Raw genomic sequence first — 16964 nt, forward strand, 5'->3', positions numbered from 1 at the left:
TATATATATTTTATTCTTTCAGCAATCCCATGATATAAATAGGGCAGGTATTACTATCCTTATTTTTGAGATGAGAACAGTGAGGCCCAGAAAGTGGAAATGACTTTATAAGGTTATGCAATGAGTCAGACAGCCCAAGGAATAATAAATACCCAGTTCTGCTCTTATTTAATCCAGAACATTTCCCTTCCTGGCTTTAAGCATCCCCTTCCTCCTTCTCCCTTTGGTGGTTCTCCTTTGAACATGATCTCTCACCAACTGTGGATGAGTCCATGTTCAGAGTTGCAGAGAACTGTTGTTTAAAGATCCCCAAGGGGCTATTTTCATTGCTTACCTGCGAAGCCCCTGTGATGGAAGTCCCTTAGAGGCAGCTGCTGGGATTCTTCTCACCTGAGACTGCGAGACTGCTGTAATTAGCTCTGCTAACAACCGTGATCTGTGATTGAACATGGCTTGTCATAGTCATTGTTCACTGACAGGCACAGATAAGACCTGCATCTCGGTGAGTGGTGTTCTAAATGGTGTTCTCCACTTGATAAACTCCTGTAAGGAACTTATCAGGGTCACTGTTCTCAAACTCAGCTAGCAGCAGGCAGTGTAACTAACACCTTCCAAAACACTCAAAAGAGGCTTTAACAGATCCCCAGGGAGTGCACCGCCATGTACTGGGAGAGACTGTTTCTATTTTGACCTTGCCCAGGATTGGCTTGCCCCTCCTTCTAATGGAAAACATAGGTGTGGCCTTGCATGAGAAAAGGCAGTCTTTGTCTTCCTGATCCTTGAGACTCCAAGGTTTCAAATCTCCCCGTAAGAACACTTGTAAGTGAAAGTATAATGGGTGATACATTCAGCCTATGCTTTTCAAAGCCTACACTCTTATTAGAAGCTAAACAAAAATACTGCTTATGAACACCTGCTGGTGAGGACCGAGCCAAGAGGCAGTGTGGGCGTTGGATGGGAGGTGTTGCCCTGGCAGTAAATCCAAGTTGCTCACACCAAAGGAAGTGTTTCTAGGGAAGCTATCTGAGCAAGAGGTAAATACTTAGTCATTCAGAATAGTCCATAAATGACGACTGCTTTATCTTCAACAAGGGGAGGTCTGATTGGAAAGTGCTCATAGAATGGTTGGATTGCATTGCTGTCTTCAATCCACCTTTGATTCACAATACACATTCCTTTGTTAAGAAATTTAAGAGTGTCTGTAATCAAACCCTTGTTAACAGATGTAAAGAGCTACAATTTGCTTGCTGGACATTATTTCAACAAAAGTTTTTACATTCAAAATAATTTGTCATAAAAGGACCCATGTCCTTATGTGGTTTCAGATAGTGTGCTGTCCAATTTCTATGCTTTTCCACCTACTCCCCCAGGGCCATCAGGGAGTAGGTGAGTTTAACGATTCTACTTCTTAACCATCTCTTAAATCTGTCTCCTTGGTCGGGGTGCAGTGGGACCAAGGAGGACTCACACCTGTAGTCCTAACACTTTGGGAGGCTGAGGCAGGAGGATTGCCTGAGCCCAGGAGTTCAAGACCACCCTGGGCAACATAGTGCCCTGACTCTATTTAAAAAAACAAAACTGTCTCCTTGTTTCAGTCCTCACTGCTGTTGCAGTAGTTGAAGGCTTCTTCATCTCTCACCTACACACTGCAATGCCTTTGCCTCCTAAATGGCCTCCCTTACTCACTGCCTTCCCATGCCATCTTCCATGTACCTCATCACTTCTAATTATCCTTCCAAATCACAGTTCTGATCATCCACTCACAGACCTATCGTGGCTTTCCATTGCCTACAAAAATGAAAACCAAACCACAGAACTTAGCATGACAGTAAAAGCCCTGCATCTAGCCTCTGTCTACTGTATCTTCATGCATCTTAAACTCTTGTCTATTCTAGATAACTTGCCCTTGCATGAAAGCACCCTCACTTTGAGTGTCTCTTTGAGCATACCTTCCCTCCTTTCATCCACAGCATCTTACAAAAATCATCCTTTTTGAGTCAGCTCAAATGTCATTTCCTCCAGGAAATTTCCCACCACTTTCTTCCAATCCAAATTAATTAATCACTCTTTCCTCCAAGTTCATACAGCTCTATCTATCTATCATCTATTGTCTTTATTAAGAGATACAATTTTCATATCATACAATTCACCCATTTAAAGCATACAATTGAATGGTTTTTAGTACAGTCAACAAAGTTGTGCAACTGTCACCACAATCAATTTTAGGACATTTTGTCACTCCAAAAAGAAACCCTGTACCCACTAGCAGTCCCCCATTTCCTCCATCCTTCCCCACCCCCAGCCCTAGACAACCATCTGTTTTCTGTTTCTACAGATTTGCCTATTCAAGACATTTCATATAAATGGAATCGTACAATATGTGGTCCTTTATGACATAGCGTTTTTAAGATCCATCCATGTTGTAGCATGTATCAGTACTATATTCCACTTCATTGTTTAATAATAATAATAATAATAATAATAATAGTTCATTGTATGGAAATACCACGTTTGTGACTGGCTTCTCTCACTTAGCATAGTGTTTTTAAGATCCATCCATGTTGTAGCATTATCAGTCCCCTTTTTAGCAATTATGAATAATGCCTCATCTAACGCTTTGATTATACTTTTATTATCATATGTGTGGCTTCAGGTTTTGGTTGCTTGGTTTTCCCTGTGTCTGTTTTATCACTTGATTATAAACTTCTGGAAAAAGATCATTATTTTCACTCTGAAATCTCCATACAGCAAGTATTCAAAAAGTGTTTGGCAGATGGATGAATGGGCAGATATTATAGGTTCTTACCATGTTGATTATGAAGAAGTACAAAGTATTCAGAATAAAAGCATTAAACGCAGTAATAACCCAAGGTGCACCAGTAAATTTACCCAGTAAATTATAACTTTCAAAAACTGGTGGTTCTTAAATTAAACTTTAATCTCTGCACTATTTCCTGGACTTTCACACATGGTTATTACAGTTGATTATTTCAGGGAGGCAGTTCCTCTGCTAATAATAGTTGTGAACTGGCTGGACAGAGGCCTGGAAGACACCAGACTTTCTCTTCTGAATTAACTCCACAGTGTTTCGTTGTTGCTCTTGGCCTGACCAGTGTTACTCTTCTAGTCTAGAGTAGTGGTTCTCAACTCTGACTGAGCATCCAAATCCCCCGTGGAGATTTTTCAAGGCATAATTATCTAAATCCCACTGCCCAGATTCTGATTCTATCGGCTGAGTAGGAGCCTATGTGCTCACATATTCTAAAAACTCTAGAGACATTTTTGATGCATAGCCAGGTTCAAGAATAACTATTTCAGAAGTCACCCAGAGGTTAAAAAAAAGAGAGAGAGAGAGAGAATTAATCTTATATATCATGTATGAGCACTTTACTCCTGAAGAGTATTTTACTCATTCTGGGATCATACCCATTAATACTACCTAACATTTATAAGGTACTTTTTATTTGGAAAGAGCTTTGCTGTCGCCTTGTATTAGCTAGGCTTGCATGCTGGGTGACCTTGTACAAATCACATAATCCCTTTGTATCTTAAATTTCCTCATATGTAAACTGTAGGCGGTAATACTGACCTACCCTCAAGGGGTATTGTGGGGACTAATGGAGGACTATAAAGCACTCAGCAAATATAAAAATGTTACATGCATGCTTATTAGACAGGTATGAAGTCCTAGTCACAGCCTTTAAAAATGAAACAAATACCAAAATAAAACACTTCAACAGTCCTTCCTGCAACCTTCATCATCATCTGTAAGATCCTTTCCTAACACAAAACTACCATACAGCAATTCCCTCTTACCACGAAGACTAATAAACACAGTCTGCAGTCACAAAGGAAGACAGGGCCAATGATGGCAGCAGAGAAGTACAGCAAGCAGCCCTGAAATATAGTTTGCTAACCTTCTCTTATTTATCATTTATAATGCAATTAGAGATTATACCTATAATTACACTCTTCTGAAAAATATTATTAGGAAAACTGTGCACATTCACAGTCGTTAAACTGATGCTAACTACCCACTGTTGATAGTAAGCCTGAAGTTGTTTTCCAGTTTACTGATGAGTTTTACTAGTCTTGCATAGCTACATTTAACCCCTTCTCATCTCCCACATGTGACTGAAAGAACATGTGGTCAAAATGGGACCTGGAGACCTATTTCAAGTTGGGTGTGGGTGAGAATGGGGAGGCAGAGGAGAAATCTCTAATCTGAGAATGAGGGGCAGGTCTTATAAAGATGTTGACCCATGACTGAGAGTTCAATTTGCACTGTATTTTCAGCTTTTTGGAAAAGGGAGGCAGAAAACAAATGTGGTTTTTCCTTGTTTCCATTTTGCTTTGAAAGAGTCACATAATTTAAAGGACCATGTTCATTTTCTGTATTCTTGAAATCAAGGAAAGTGTCATGGTGTTTTTAAGACAGGGCAGAAATCAGGTACAATATTCTGGTATAGTGCTGAATTGTTTTCCACATCTTTTAGATGGGAGCTTTAAAATCTTAGGTGAAACTTAATCATCTTGGCATATTTTTCTTTCTTTCAAACTTCCTAAAAAACAAAAGAAAAAAAATGAGCAAATAAACATGGAGAAACATTCTACCTTTTATTCACAAATCTCCATGACTTCAGTCGTAAAGGACAGTCTGTTGCGTAGTAGATTTGGGATTTTAAAATGTTCCATTTTGGCCAGGTACAGTGACTCACGTCTATAATCCCAGCACTTTGGGAGGCTGAGGCGGGTGGATCACTTGAGGTCAGGAGTTTGAGACCAGCCTGGCCAACATGGTGAAACCCTATCTCTACTAAAAATACAAAAATTAGGCCAGGCACCATGGTTCACGTGTATAATAACAACACTTTGGAAGGCCAAGGCAGGCGGATCACCTGAGTTCAGGAGTTCAAGACCAGCCTGGCCAACATGGTGAACCCTGTCTCTCCTAAAAATACAAAAAATTAGCCATGTATGGTGGCGGGCGCCTGTAATCCCAACTACTTGGGAGGCTGAGACAGGAGAATCTCTTGAACCAGGGAGGTGGAGGTTGCAGTGAGCCGAGATTGCACCACTGTACTCCAGCCTGGGCAACAAGAACAAAACTCCATCTCAAAAAACTAACTAAATAAATAAATAAATAAAAATACAAAAGTTAGGTGTGATGGCATGTGCCTGTCATCCCAGCTGCTTGGGCGGCTGAGGCAGAAGAATCTTGAACCAGTGAGCCAAGATCATGCCACTGCACTCCAACCTGGGCAACAGGGTGAGCCCCTGTCTCAAGAGAAAAAATATATTTCACTCCTATGTACTTATTTTTTCTGGAACAACACTGAACTAAGGTGAGGGGCATGTTGTTAGATGGGCATCCTGGGTACAGTCTCCAGAATCTACACCCATTCTTTCCATTTGTCTCCATGTAGAAGTCAGGGATCCTACTTTCAAATCTCACATGTCAGTTATTAGCTACATGATCGTAGGGAAGTCTCAACCTCTAAGTGCATCAATTTTTTAATCCATTAAAGGAGGAATAATATGTATCTCAGAGTGACGCGAAGGTTAGAAAAGCTGATGTGTGGAAAAATACCTGTAGACTAAGCATGTATTAGCACTAGGTACAGCACATGTTATAATAATGAGTGAATACGAGAAGTCAGAGATAAGTCCAACCCCCATTGCCCATTAGGCTGAAATCCATGTATTCATGGATTCATCCATGTATTTGGGCTGGGCATTCAGGATCTTGGGAAACCCGCTCCTTTCCACTCTCCTGCCGGTCCCTGAATCCAACTCTCTCCAGGAATCCTAGTGAACTCTCACCCTCTTCTCCTCTGAACCCTGGTCCTTGCTGTCTGAGCACTCTGGGAGGCATAATTCATGAACCACTTATTGTCTCAGCAGACTGCAGGCTCTTGCAAGGTAGAGGCCACATAGACAATATCTGTCTCCATGCACCACCACCATACAGACTTTGGTGCCTTGCCAAGAATAGATGCATGATTGAATGAATGAACAATTTCTCACTCTGCCCCTGGCTTTGCTCTTGGATAAACCACTTTGCCTGTTTCAGTCTCAGTTGCCTCAGCTGTGAACAGAGGATAAATGCACAGATTTACTCCCCAGGTGTGCTGTGAAGAATAAACCAATGACTGAAAAGCAATTTGAAAATGTAAAATGAAATGCTATATATAAATGTTACATAATCAAAATCATTTCCCTCTGTATTATGTTTTATTTGGCTTTATATCTTCAAATCCTTCATGGGTTTCAGAATTTCACAGATGTAGTACCATCCATATTAGCACCTAGATTCTCTTGGGTAATAAACAATTTTGTATAATATAGCTCATGGCTACTTTCCCCTGGCATCCTTACATGTGAATCTGTCATAATTTGGGGTATTCATAATCAGTAATGATACAATTCATTTCTAAGGGATAATCCAGCTTTTTCACTCATTGGCTGGCTGGTTCTTGTTCCCATACTGCTGTGTCAAGGGAGCTAACTCCCATTAAGTCTAAAATCTAAGTGCCTATCATTAGTTATTGCTGTCATCTCTGCAAAATTGGTCATAAGTACCACTGCAGTTTTCCAGATAGGAAACTAAGATATGGAAGGTTGATGACATGCCCAAGGTCTCAGAATAAATACATTGCAAAGGTAATATTAGAATCTGCAGCTTCTGGGCCAGGCACAGTGGCTCATACCTGTAATCCCAGCATTTTGGGAGGCCAAGGCAGGTGGATCACTTGAGGTCAGGAGCTCAAGACCAGCCTGGCCAACACGGCGAAACCCTGTCCCTACTGAAAATACAAAAATTAGCTGGGTGTGGCAGCACATGCCTGTAGTCCCAGCTACTCAGGAGGCTGAGACAGGAGAATTGCTTGAACTCGGGAGGCAGAGGTTGCAGTGAGCTGAGATCGCACCACTGCACTCCAGCCTGAGTGATGGAGCGAGACTCTGTCTCAAAATAAATAAATAAATAAATAAATCTGCAGCTTCTGACTGCATTTCTTTGCTAAGATCTTTGGCTCAACCTCTTTAAATTGTGAACAACTTTCTCAGTAAATATGTGTTGAGAGAGGTGGCAGGAGCCAGGGAAAGGAAAAAAATACTATCCATGTAAGTAAAATTTTCCTCAACTCTAGGTCTGCTTCTACAACTCTTCCTGTTTTGGTAACTCATTCCTATTACACCTTCAAAAACTTTAGGTAACCAAAACTTTTAGAAGCTGTGTTCCTCCTTAAAGAATAAAGATGGTTTCCTCTCATTTCCACTTATGTACTGAAAGGACAATACCTAATGAGATTAAAATAAATGGGCTGGGCGTGATGGCTCACGCCTATAATTCCAGCACTTTGGGAGGTTGCAGTGGGCAGATCACTTGAGGCCCGAGTTGGAAACCAGCTTGACCAACATAGCAAAACCTCGTCTCTACTATAAATACAAAAATGAGTCAGGCGTGATGGTCCACGCCTGTAATCCCAGGTACTTGGATGGCTGAGGCAAGGGAATCACTTGAACTAGGGAGGTGGAGGTTGCAAGTGAGCCAAGATTACACCACTGCACTCCAGCCTGGGTGACAGAGTGTGAGTCTGAGAAAGAAAGAGGGAAAGAGAGAAAGAGAGTGAGAGCGGGAGAGAAAGAAAGAGAAAGAGAGGAAGGGAGGGGGAGAGAGGAAGGGAGGAAAGGGAAGGGAAGGAAGGAGGAAATTGCACATGTAAATAGAAAAATGTAAATTGCACATGTAAATAGTAATTGTTCATACCACACTATTTTCCCATCTCAACATCATTTTCATCTCCTTTTTAGCAGTCAGTACTACTATAAATGCAACGCATTTGCAGTGCTTCATAACCACTGTCATGATGTCCCCTTTACGCAGCTACACATAGTGGGCCAATTCTGCCACTACTGTTTTATGGCCAAAGAAGCAAGAGTATAACGAAGGATGAGTGACTGCAAGGAGCACCCACCACAGCAGCTGTTAAGATTAGAACCCATGGCTCCTACCAATCACATCCTATTGAAATTTAGGAGATTCTAAAATATTGTCTTAGTGTCAGAAAGGAGTGACAGTGCCTGAAGACAATCTTACCATTCACTAAAGAACAAGCCTTGCTTCCATGGTCCCACCTGAATCTTCTCATTCCAAAGCCATCCCATAAATTTCTTCATCTCTTTGAGTAAAAGAAATTTCCTTTCGCAAATAGATTGGAACTAAACAAGTGACTTCTGCATCCAGATTTTCATGGTTCTCTGTTCCATACAGGTAGTGTGAGCATGGGTTACTGGAGTAGTAACAGATCTTATTTTCCCTTGTAGAATATGGGGATGGCCCAAACTCAAGAGATTGTTAGGGACTCTTGTTGAAAATCAATTACAACAAAAGATGGTATGGAAATATGAATATAGTCTGAATATGCTGTCTTTTCCATGTCTTCTGTTCTACAAGGGAAAATGAGACCTGTTACTTGTCCAAGAACCCATGGATGATCTTATCTGTCTGAAACAAACAGAAAACTTTGGAAATCGGGACATGAAAGTCACCTGCTTAATTCTAACTTGTTTCATGACAGGAAATTTCCTTTATTTCCATTTTTCATCATGTAATGTAAATACTAAAGTAATTTATAGTCACAACTTAGTGTTTGGCTCCTATTCCCAAAATGATTTTAAAAATAATAATCAGCATCTATGAAAAGCTTCACAGGGTACTAATATGATAAGCACTGTTGGCAAACGTTTTCTCTAGTTATATCCTGAAGTGTGGTAGGAAAAAAAAATTCAAGGACGTATATTTCTTCCATGAGCATTTCCTGGTAATTCTAGTCAAAGATGATGTTTCATGGCAGCCTCCATGAAAGCAAACAGAAGAGCACAATTTTAAAAACACATCAAAGTGGAGTTCTGCTACAATCAGGTTGGGAGTCAAGTCTTCTCTCTCTTTAGCTCTCCTGTGTGGCACCTCCAGCCATGTCTCTACCCAATCCAGACCTGGGCAGAAACCTGGTGAATATTCCATTCATGTGGACTACATCTAATACTTTATGGGCAAAGGCCATTCTCCTAGGCCAATCAGCAGCATGCTAAGGAACCCCTGGAACTGAGTCAGATGGTCTTCCTTGCCTGTAGCAGTCCTTTGGTTCACGAGATAGAAAAGAAATAACTTAAATATGGACAATTTTTGCATTACTGAGCAATTTTTCAGGGTCTGCAAAGGGCCGTCCATGGCCTAGTCTCTTGCCTTTCTGACAACCTTCCTATGAACATTTTCCCATTGAGAAATGGAGCTGAGGAGACAGAGTTGAAACTCAAACCAAGCCAGAGCTCACCTAAGAGGGCCCATTTCACTCCTTTTCAGCTACCAGCCCTTTACGTTCCTTCTCCCTGGTGACCTCATCAGAACCTTCTCATGAGAGGTCAGCTATGATGCAAGACCTTATAGAGGCCAGATGGCATTGAAATAGCACCTGCAGCTCCCTTACATGTGAATAGTTGCCCATACTGAGAGACTAAAACCCTTAGGACTCCTGGGACCTGAATGAGGCAATGCTCTGAAGTGCGCTTGGGCTGGGAGCAAGAGGTAAGTGGTGAAGGTCAGTATCCGGGCAGCAGGTTGTTTGACCCTTTACTAATAAGGGCTAGGTGCCTACCCATGGCAAGTGCAGTTCTAGGCAGGGAGAGGCCCCTACCCACCCAGAGCTGATGGTCTAGGGCTTGCTTACATTCTAGGCTTCAGCGGGAAAGCAAGAACACCCAACCCCCTGCTTTTGATTCTATGTTAGTAGCTCAGCGCGCCTGTGCAAGCGCGTGCTGCAGCCAGGATAGGGGCTCAGAAACTGGTTGACAAGATGAGCAGCGGGGTCCTAGGGGATTGGGCGGGAAGGGCCCACAAGGCCATATTCCAGGCTGTTCTGGCGCCAGTGACCCCTGAGAGGTCGGGATCTCCGAGCTCGCCCGATGTCTCCATCCCAGCCAGGAGCTTGCGAAGGGGAAGGAGGGCGGAAGCAGAGTGGGACAGATGTGGTTCGTTCTGGGGCTTCCTGTCTACGAAGTTGGATAATTCCAGCCACCCGCCCGGGATTTTGGAATCCTGGCGGACCCCAAAAACAGCAGCAGAAGTCACCGCAGAGGATGCCACCCCTCAGGCAGTCCGTCCAGAGGGAGGGTCTCACAGCTTCCGGCACCGTCGAGCGCCCAAGCCTTCTGTTGGCCGCCAGCTGTGCCCGCGACGCCCTGGGTCGGGAGGAGACCCGAGGCGCCGGCAACTCCCCTGCTGCCAGTGGCCCGGAGGGCAGGGGTGAGGACGGGGACGTGTACTGAACTTTAGGGGGTTTGCGGGGCTGGAGTTTTGTTTCAGAGATAGCCAGATCGAGATCAGAGCCTTTTCCAGAAAGCCCAGGTTTCCACCTGTGGCTGGGTGACCCGGTCCGGAACTCATCCTCTCTGGGCCCTCAGCTTCCTCCGGGCGGGGCTCCTATGGGACAGCTAAGTTCCGCGCCTGCTGCGGGCGCCAGGTACTGGCGTGTCGACCCGCGCTGAGGTTGGCTTCTTGCTCCACAGCGCTATGCCCGCGGCGGCTCCGAAGTCTCCTGGTCTCTCGCAGCCAACTGCCTTCTGGGGCCGCCGCCTCCCTCCAGAGCCGTTCGGGTCCCAATGCAGAGAGCCCCGCAGCGCCCGCCGGCAGCCACGGCCCTTCGCAATAACCAACTTCCCAGCCACCTGCGCGTCTCCCTAGCCTGCCCTCGGCCGCAGGCGACTGGACGGCAGCTACGGGGCGGCCCCAACGCCACCACGATTGGCTGCCGGCTCCGCCAGTCATGGGCTGATGACGCCCTGGGGCTGGCTCCGCCCCTCCCGCCGCGCGGCCCCGCCTCCCCTCCAGAGCCTGGTCCGCTCAGCCCGGCGTTCCGCCTCATTCGTTGAGCAGGTCCGTGAATTGTCAGCGCGCTCCGGGCGACTGTGTAGCCGCGGCAGCCGCCAGGCTTGCCGTACTCCCGCTGAGGTGGCCGCCGGAACCAATGTGCCCTGGTCCACTGGGCCGTGAGCAGCCACCGAGTGGGGGGCAACTTGGCACTTAGAACCCGCAGGAGGGACGTCGGTTTGCGATCGGGACTAGGCGAGGAGGGTGAGTGGCAGCGCGCCGGGCTAGCGGCTCCTCTCGGCACGGTTCGGCGCCGGCGAGAGGGGACAGGACGCGTCCTGGCGCTCGGCGGTCCGTTCGTCCGAGCGTGACCGCTGTGGGGAGGTCAGGGCTGGGCGGGATTTACTCCGTGCCAATATCCCCACTCCCGAACTTCTTGTTGTCAAAAGCATCCCAACTCCGCCCAGGACGCGGCTCCCGTCCGCACCAACTTGGCATAAGTGACATGGGTAGGTGGGGCCGGGACGCGTCCCCTGCCCCTCTGCGGCGACTACACGGAGCGCTGGGGCGGCCTCCGCGCCCGCGGCGTACGGACCGCGGTTCCTGAGAAATTACCCGCGCTGTGCCGCACGGTAAGACCCAGCGTCCGCGTCTGAATCCCCAGGCTGAGCGAGCGCTCATCGGGCTCAAGGTGGGTCTCAGCGCCAGAGAACTGGAGTACCAGCCGGGTTCTGTAGCGGGGGCTTCAGTGCTCTGCTGCTACTGAGAGGAATTGAGAGTACTGCTGGGCTTTGAACTTTCTAAAGTAATTGCTTTCTATTAGCACTTGAATCCATGCCCCTCCTGAGGTGCTCGGACCTCCACATCCACCCGCAAGGGGTGTCCGAAGGACTTCGTTAGGACCAGGCGGGAGCTGCTGTCGGTTCTGGTGCCCAGAGCCCTGGAGAATCCTAGAGGCTGCGAAAGGGATCGCCAGCCTGGTCGGTTGGTGTTTGAGCACCTGAGTGTTTAAGTAATGAAGTTGAGTCAGGAATTGACAGCAGAGAACTCAAGGTTAAACCTGACACTCCGTTTGTGACTCGGTCTGGGTTAGATTGTTTTTTCCGCCTTAATGGTAAGGGGGTAAAAGCAGCTCGTTTTTCTGAGGCCAACTACATGCATGTACTTTATATTATGTGTGGACTAAATAGAATTCACTACGATGTTTTCTTATAATTCATATTTGACATGAATGAGAGCTTTTGAAAATACTAGACAGAAACAGGTCCAGAATTTGGGGATGTTTAGACCTTTGAAAATACACGAAAATGTTGATATATAGAGTTCTGTATGTGTATATGTAGATGTAGATGCGCATATACACACGTATATACGTGTACATGTGTGAGTGTGTGTATATATATAAAATTAAAAGGTGAATGAGGTAAATATATGAAGAGGAAATTCAGCCTTGAACTTCCCTTAGGTCACAGAGATGGATCCTCTGAGCTGTGGGGTGTTAGTGAGTGTGTATGCGTAAGCATGTCTGCATCTGCCTGGTCTGTCTGGGTCAGAGTATGTCCATGAACTTTACGAGCGTTCAGTTCAATACCACTCGGTGCAGATTACGCGTTCCTGTTTTACAGCCCAGCAGCCGCCAGCCGGCCCATCTGTTAAAACATAACATGTACGCTTCAGTCTGACCACTGGGGTGGAGCCGGGGTAGGGGGCAACTCTTAGCAGAAACAACATGCTACAAACAAAGGCTGCCTCTCAAGTTCATTTTCATTCAATATTTGGCCTGAACTTGCAGTTAGGTGAGGGAGAAGGAAATGTTTGTCTCTAGAAATGGCAAACTGCATTTTGTGAAATAATTATAGCCATGGCTTGGGGAGGGGGAGCTTGGAGAAAAAAAAATCCCTCTAGAAATGTGGTGCTTGTCACATCACCATGCAACACTGGTTTACAGCCTCGCAGTATGGCATGTGTATCAGAAACCGTTTGCTTTTGCTTGTTAAAAGAATGCATTAAAACTGAATCATTTTGCACCAAAAAAACACAAAAAACAAAAAAAAACCCACCTTAATAAAAGTAAACAGAGCTTTATTGCAGAAGCTATAGTTAAGACTGCCTTGGTAATTCTAATGAAACATGCTTTTAGGAATTTATAACCTGGACATATATTCACAGTCAGTCTAATCACTAGTTGCAATGGTTCACAATTTATAGTTTTAAAATAATAAAAAGGCTTTATCACAAAACTTCTGATGACTAAAAGGGTATGGGAGGAGTGTAATAGTTTAATAAGTTCTTGCAGCCAAATGACTGATACTTTAAAAAACAATAAATTCCTTTAATAGCATAATTACTTTGGTGGCAAAATAAAGGCAGTATTCTTGAGAAGCATAGTTCATATTTTTCCCGATAATTTTATGCTCAAAATTACATTTTAATAATGGTGTTCATTATATATGGGCAGAATAAGCTGGAATGGTTTTTAAGAACTCATCACAAGAAGTATTGTTTTCAATTTTATGGTATATAAGCATTTTGGGGAAAACATACAAAACACTAATCTGTGAGTGTCTTTAAATTTCTAATGGACTATATAGACATAATAATTTTCACACCTTGACATGAATCATCGAAATTAACTAGGCTGTTTCTTAGAAATTCAGTTCTTGGACTGGACCTCAGTCCCTGGGTTTCAGTTTAGGAGTCTGGGGTGGAACTTAAGAATCTGCATTTTCACAGGCACTGCCAAGTGATGTTAATGCCAGGGATCCCTTCACTGTACTTTGAGAAACACTGGAATGGTGTTAATGACATAAAAGAACAATTATAGTCTGTGAGTTGATTTAACAAATAGTTGTTCAGAAATGTCCAGGTGGCATCTACTGGCCATGTGAAATTTATAGGTAATGCATTAACTCTCTTATCTTCAACAATGGACCCCTTTTGTCTTATGTCTGAAAGTGTTTTGGAATCCTCAACGATCCCTATTCCAGGTTGGCCCTGATTCTAAGGAAGTCTGCCTGATTAAACAAGACCTGATGAATTTAAGACCCAACCCCAAACCCCAGTCTTAGTTCCTTCACCCCCCACTCTGAGTTCGGTGGAGTCCTGGGATGCTCTGGGGTGACTTTGCCAGTCCTAATTCACATGGTTGAGCATTTCCTCCTGCAAAGTAGAATCCTTATCTTCATGAGGCACCCTTTTTCTCTTTGAAAGCTGTTCTAGAACAAAGTCCAGCACCTCAGCTGGGCTACTACAGACTATATGAGGTCAATAATCTCCTTGGAAAGCTGTGGCTATTTTGCTTGTGGCCAGGAAGAGTATCCCAGACCACCCACCCAGAGGCCCAGAGATTCTTACTTTCTGAAAGTCACCTTAGGAGTATTTTGAGCTGCCCAATTAATTGAGTAAATAGATTTTCTCATTGTCACAGAGATGTGGGCTAAGAATTGTTTGCTACCTCTCCTTTCACTGAGAACACTGTGAATTTTTATTAATTGTTGTCAATTAGTTTTTTATTTATCATTTGATACTGACATTTGGATTCTGTTCTCCCATTTCAGACTGGCATAATTCTCCATTTAAGACTACTAAATAAGGTTTGAAAGAGAAAGGATCTATCAGAAGTTACCCTTCCCTCTTTCTACCATCCAAGTAGCTAAAAAAACAAATGACTTCTTTCAGAGGTGAGAAGTAACCTTATAACAAAAGGATGTGGATAGGCCAGAGTATTGAACTTGGATTGTTCCAGACCACTGGATCGTCACTGGGACTTTTACAGAGTAATTTCTGTTTAAAGAAGCACTTGGCAGGCATGTTGATAGGTCACTTATCTTAATAATCCTTTGAGGACAATGATTTTTTTCCCCACTTTCTTACTGATGAGCAAACAGCAGCTACAAAAGGATAATATTTAGATCTTATCTTTCATATTCAAAGTTGACACCAATAACTGAGAAGCTGGCCTTGCAACTTAAATTGTTTTGATTTAGCATTGTGGTGATATGATAGGGTTATGCTTAGTAATTCATATTATCTGCAATTTTTTTAACCTTTTTCTTCAAATTGTTTCTTATATTGAATGTGACCTTGTAATAGTTTTCTTTATAAAGTTAACTACCGTATGTAATAATTAGTTCAATGACCCTGACCTTAACCAGGCAGGCTTGACCCAGAGAGGAAAATAATTTGCTAAAAGTCCCAGATTACAAAAGCAGCAAAGCCTACGTGTAGAATCCTTTAGACCAGTGTTTTCGCCCTGTGCTGTTTTGTCTATTGTCATGTTAAGCTGCTAATGTTTTTACTCTGGCAAAATAGGGTTGCTTTTGTTTTATTTGCCTAGCTACTGTGTGATTGGACAGACTTAGAAAAATGGAAAAGCCTAAAATATACTATCCACAGCCCCTGCTCATACAATGGGACTGATTTGTGCCCAGTTAAAAAAACTGTAGTAGAATGCTGCTTTTCTTGAAACTGGGCCGTAGGTCATTGCAAGCTTCTAAGCAACAATTCTATTATAATTTTTTTTTTTTTTTTTTTTTTTTTTTAGCTATGGCATTCTTCTGGCATCTCACTTTCCTTTGACAAATTCTTTTCAAGTTTTTATGCTTCTTTTCTTACCCTTATCCCCATAGCAAAATCTACTTGTAAAAAATTCACTTTTTAAGTCAATCTGCCCTCTTAACATCTCCCAGTTCTTCCATTTTAGCCATTTTACCATTTGTCCTCTGAAATGCCACCTTAAGTTCCCAACCTTCACTTTAACTTTTTGGGTCTAGTAATATCCTCTAATATAGGACAGTCATTGAGCTACAAAAGTTTCACAACAGCTTAAGCTTGTGGATTTAATGATAATGGTAGTAAGAAAAAAGAAAAAGACGAACAATAATACTGAAGTCATGTTGATATGTGTATCATATTAGATATTCCCAGCTTACAGTGTCAGTGGGAAATTCAAGATCCAGATGAATGAAGTGACAGATGCACTCATCTGTGGCCTCACAGACATTCTCCTGATACAAGCTGAAAAATATAACTGAAGACAGCATCCTGGGTTACAGAAGGAAAACAAATGTTAAGCTCTGAGAAAAGAACTGGGCAAAAAGTGAAGGGTCAGGGGTGGGATGGGTAGCATGGTGGAAAAGAAATACCTCCAGTAAAATGCCAGACAGGGTGGTAAGAAATTTATAGAGGTACAGACGGTTTAGAGTTTCTTGGAGGCATTGATTCTGTTTTATATTGTCTTCACAACCTGCTCACCCTGCTTGCTTTAAATAATTTATTATAGCAGCAGGCCTATAGAGAGAGAGAGAGAGAGAGAGAGAGAGAGAGAGAGAACTTTTTCCTTCTCATCTCTGGGTCTAATCAGAGGCATATATAATAGTGTGGCTGCTCTGGAGTACTTAGGAAAATCTGTGATCAATATCACTATGTAATAAACCTATGGCTGTTCTGTTCTATTTTGCAGTGTTTTCTTCCCTGTTATATTAACTTAGTATCTGTGTTTTAAACAATATTTTATTAATCTCTGCACAGTGTTACTTCTGGGTTTATTCCTTTTGGCTAGAACTATCTTTTGAGTAATCCATCATTGGACCACCATTGATCTAATGATGTATTTATTGCTCACTATTGCAGTACTGGCAAGAAACCCAGTATGGTTCTAAAATTTGATTAAAAGTAATCAAGTTTTGCAATGTGTAGCCATCCAATTATGTTAGGAGCTGCTGAGTGTATTTTATGCTAAAATATAAACATCTTTCAAGTGAGCAAAATGTGCTGTTTTTGAAGGCTTTTGAAACTTTTTGCTATGAAATAATAGAACAAGAAGAGACCTCATAATTGGGAAAATTATGAGTACACTCCCCCACCCCTGCCAAAGGTAAGATATAATACTTTTCAGATTATACCCTTGAACACTAAAATAAATAGACTTATCTTTTTAATTGACAATAATGAAAAAGTGGTGATAAGAACTAGCTCCCAGTCCTTAAACGATATTGCAGGTAATCATTACAAATGAAAGTGAGCTGAAATTAATTAACAAATACTAACTGAGTACCTATCATGGGTAGTATTTCTCTACTTAGCCAATTCAGGA

General features: G+C 43.1%; 1 protein-coding gene across 2 annotated transcripts in view; it reads left to right on the forward strand.

The window, feature by feature from the left end:
* The first annotated feature begins 10652 nt into the window (after positions 1-10652).
* LOC108538898 (E3 ubiquitin-protein ligase MARCH3-like) overlaps positions 10653-16964 on the forward strand; it is a 127071-nt gene continuing 120759 nt past the window's right edge. Inside the window, exon 1 of one of the 2 annotated variants that reach the window (XM_017887228.1) lies at positions 10653-11134. The gene's annotated coding sequence lies outside the window, so the exon portion shown is untranslated. Of the gene's footprint in view, positions 11135-11268; positions 11562-16964 lie in introns of those variants that run through there. The other variant, XM_017887229.1, reaches the window with a different exon arrangement.

This window comes from Rhinopithecus bieti, unplaced genomic scaffold, assembly GCF_001698545.2.
Source record: "Rhinopithecus bieti isolate Rb0 unplaced genomic scaffold, ASM169854v2 scaffold_14936, whole genome shotgun sequence".
Classification (NCBI taxonomy): Eukaryota; Metazoa; Chordata; class Mammalia; order Primates; family Cercopithecidae; genus Rhinopithecus; species Rhinopithecus bieti.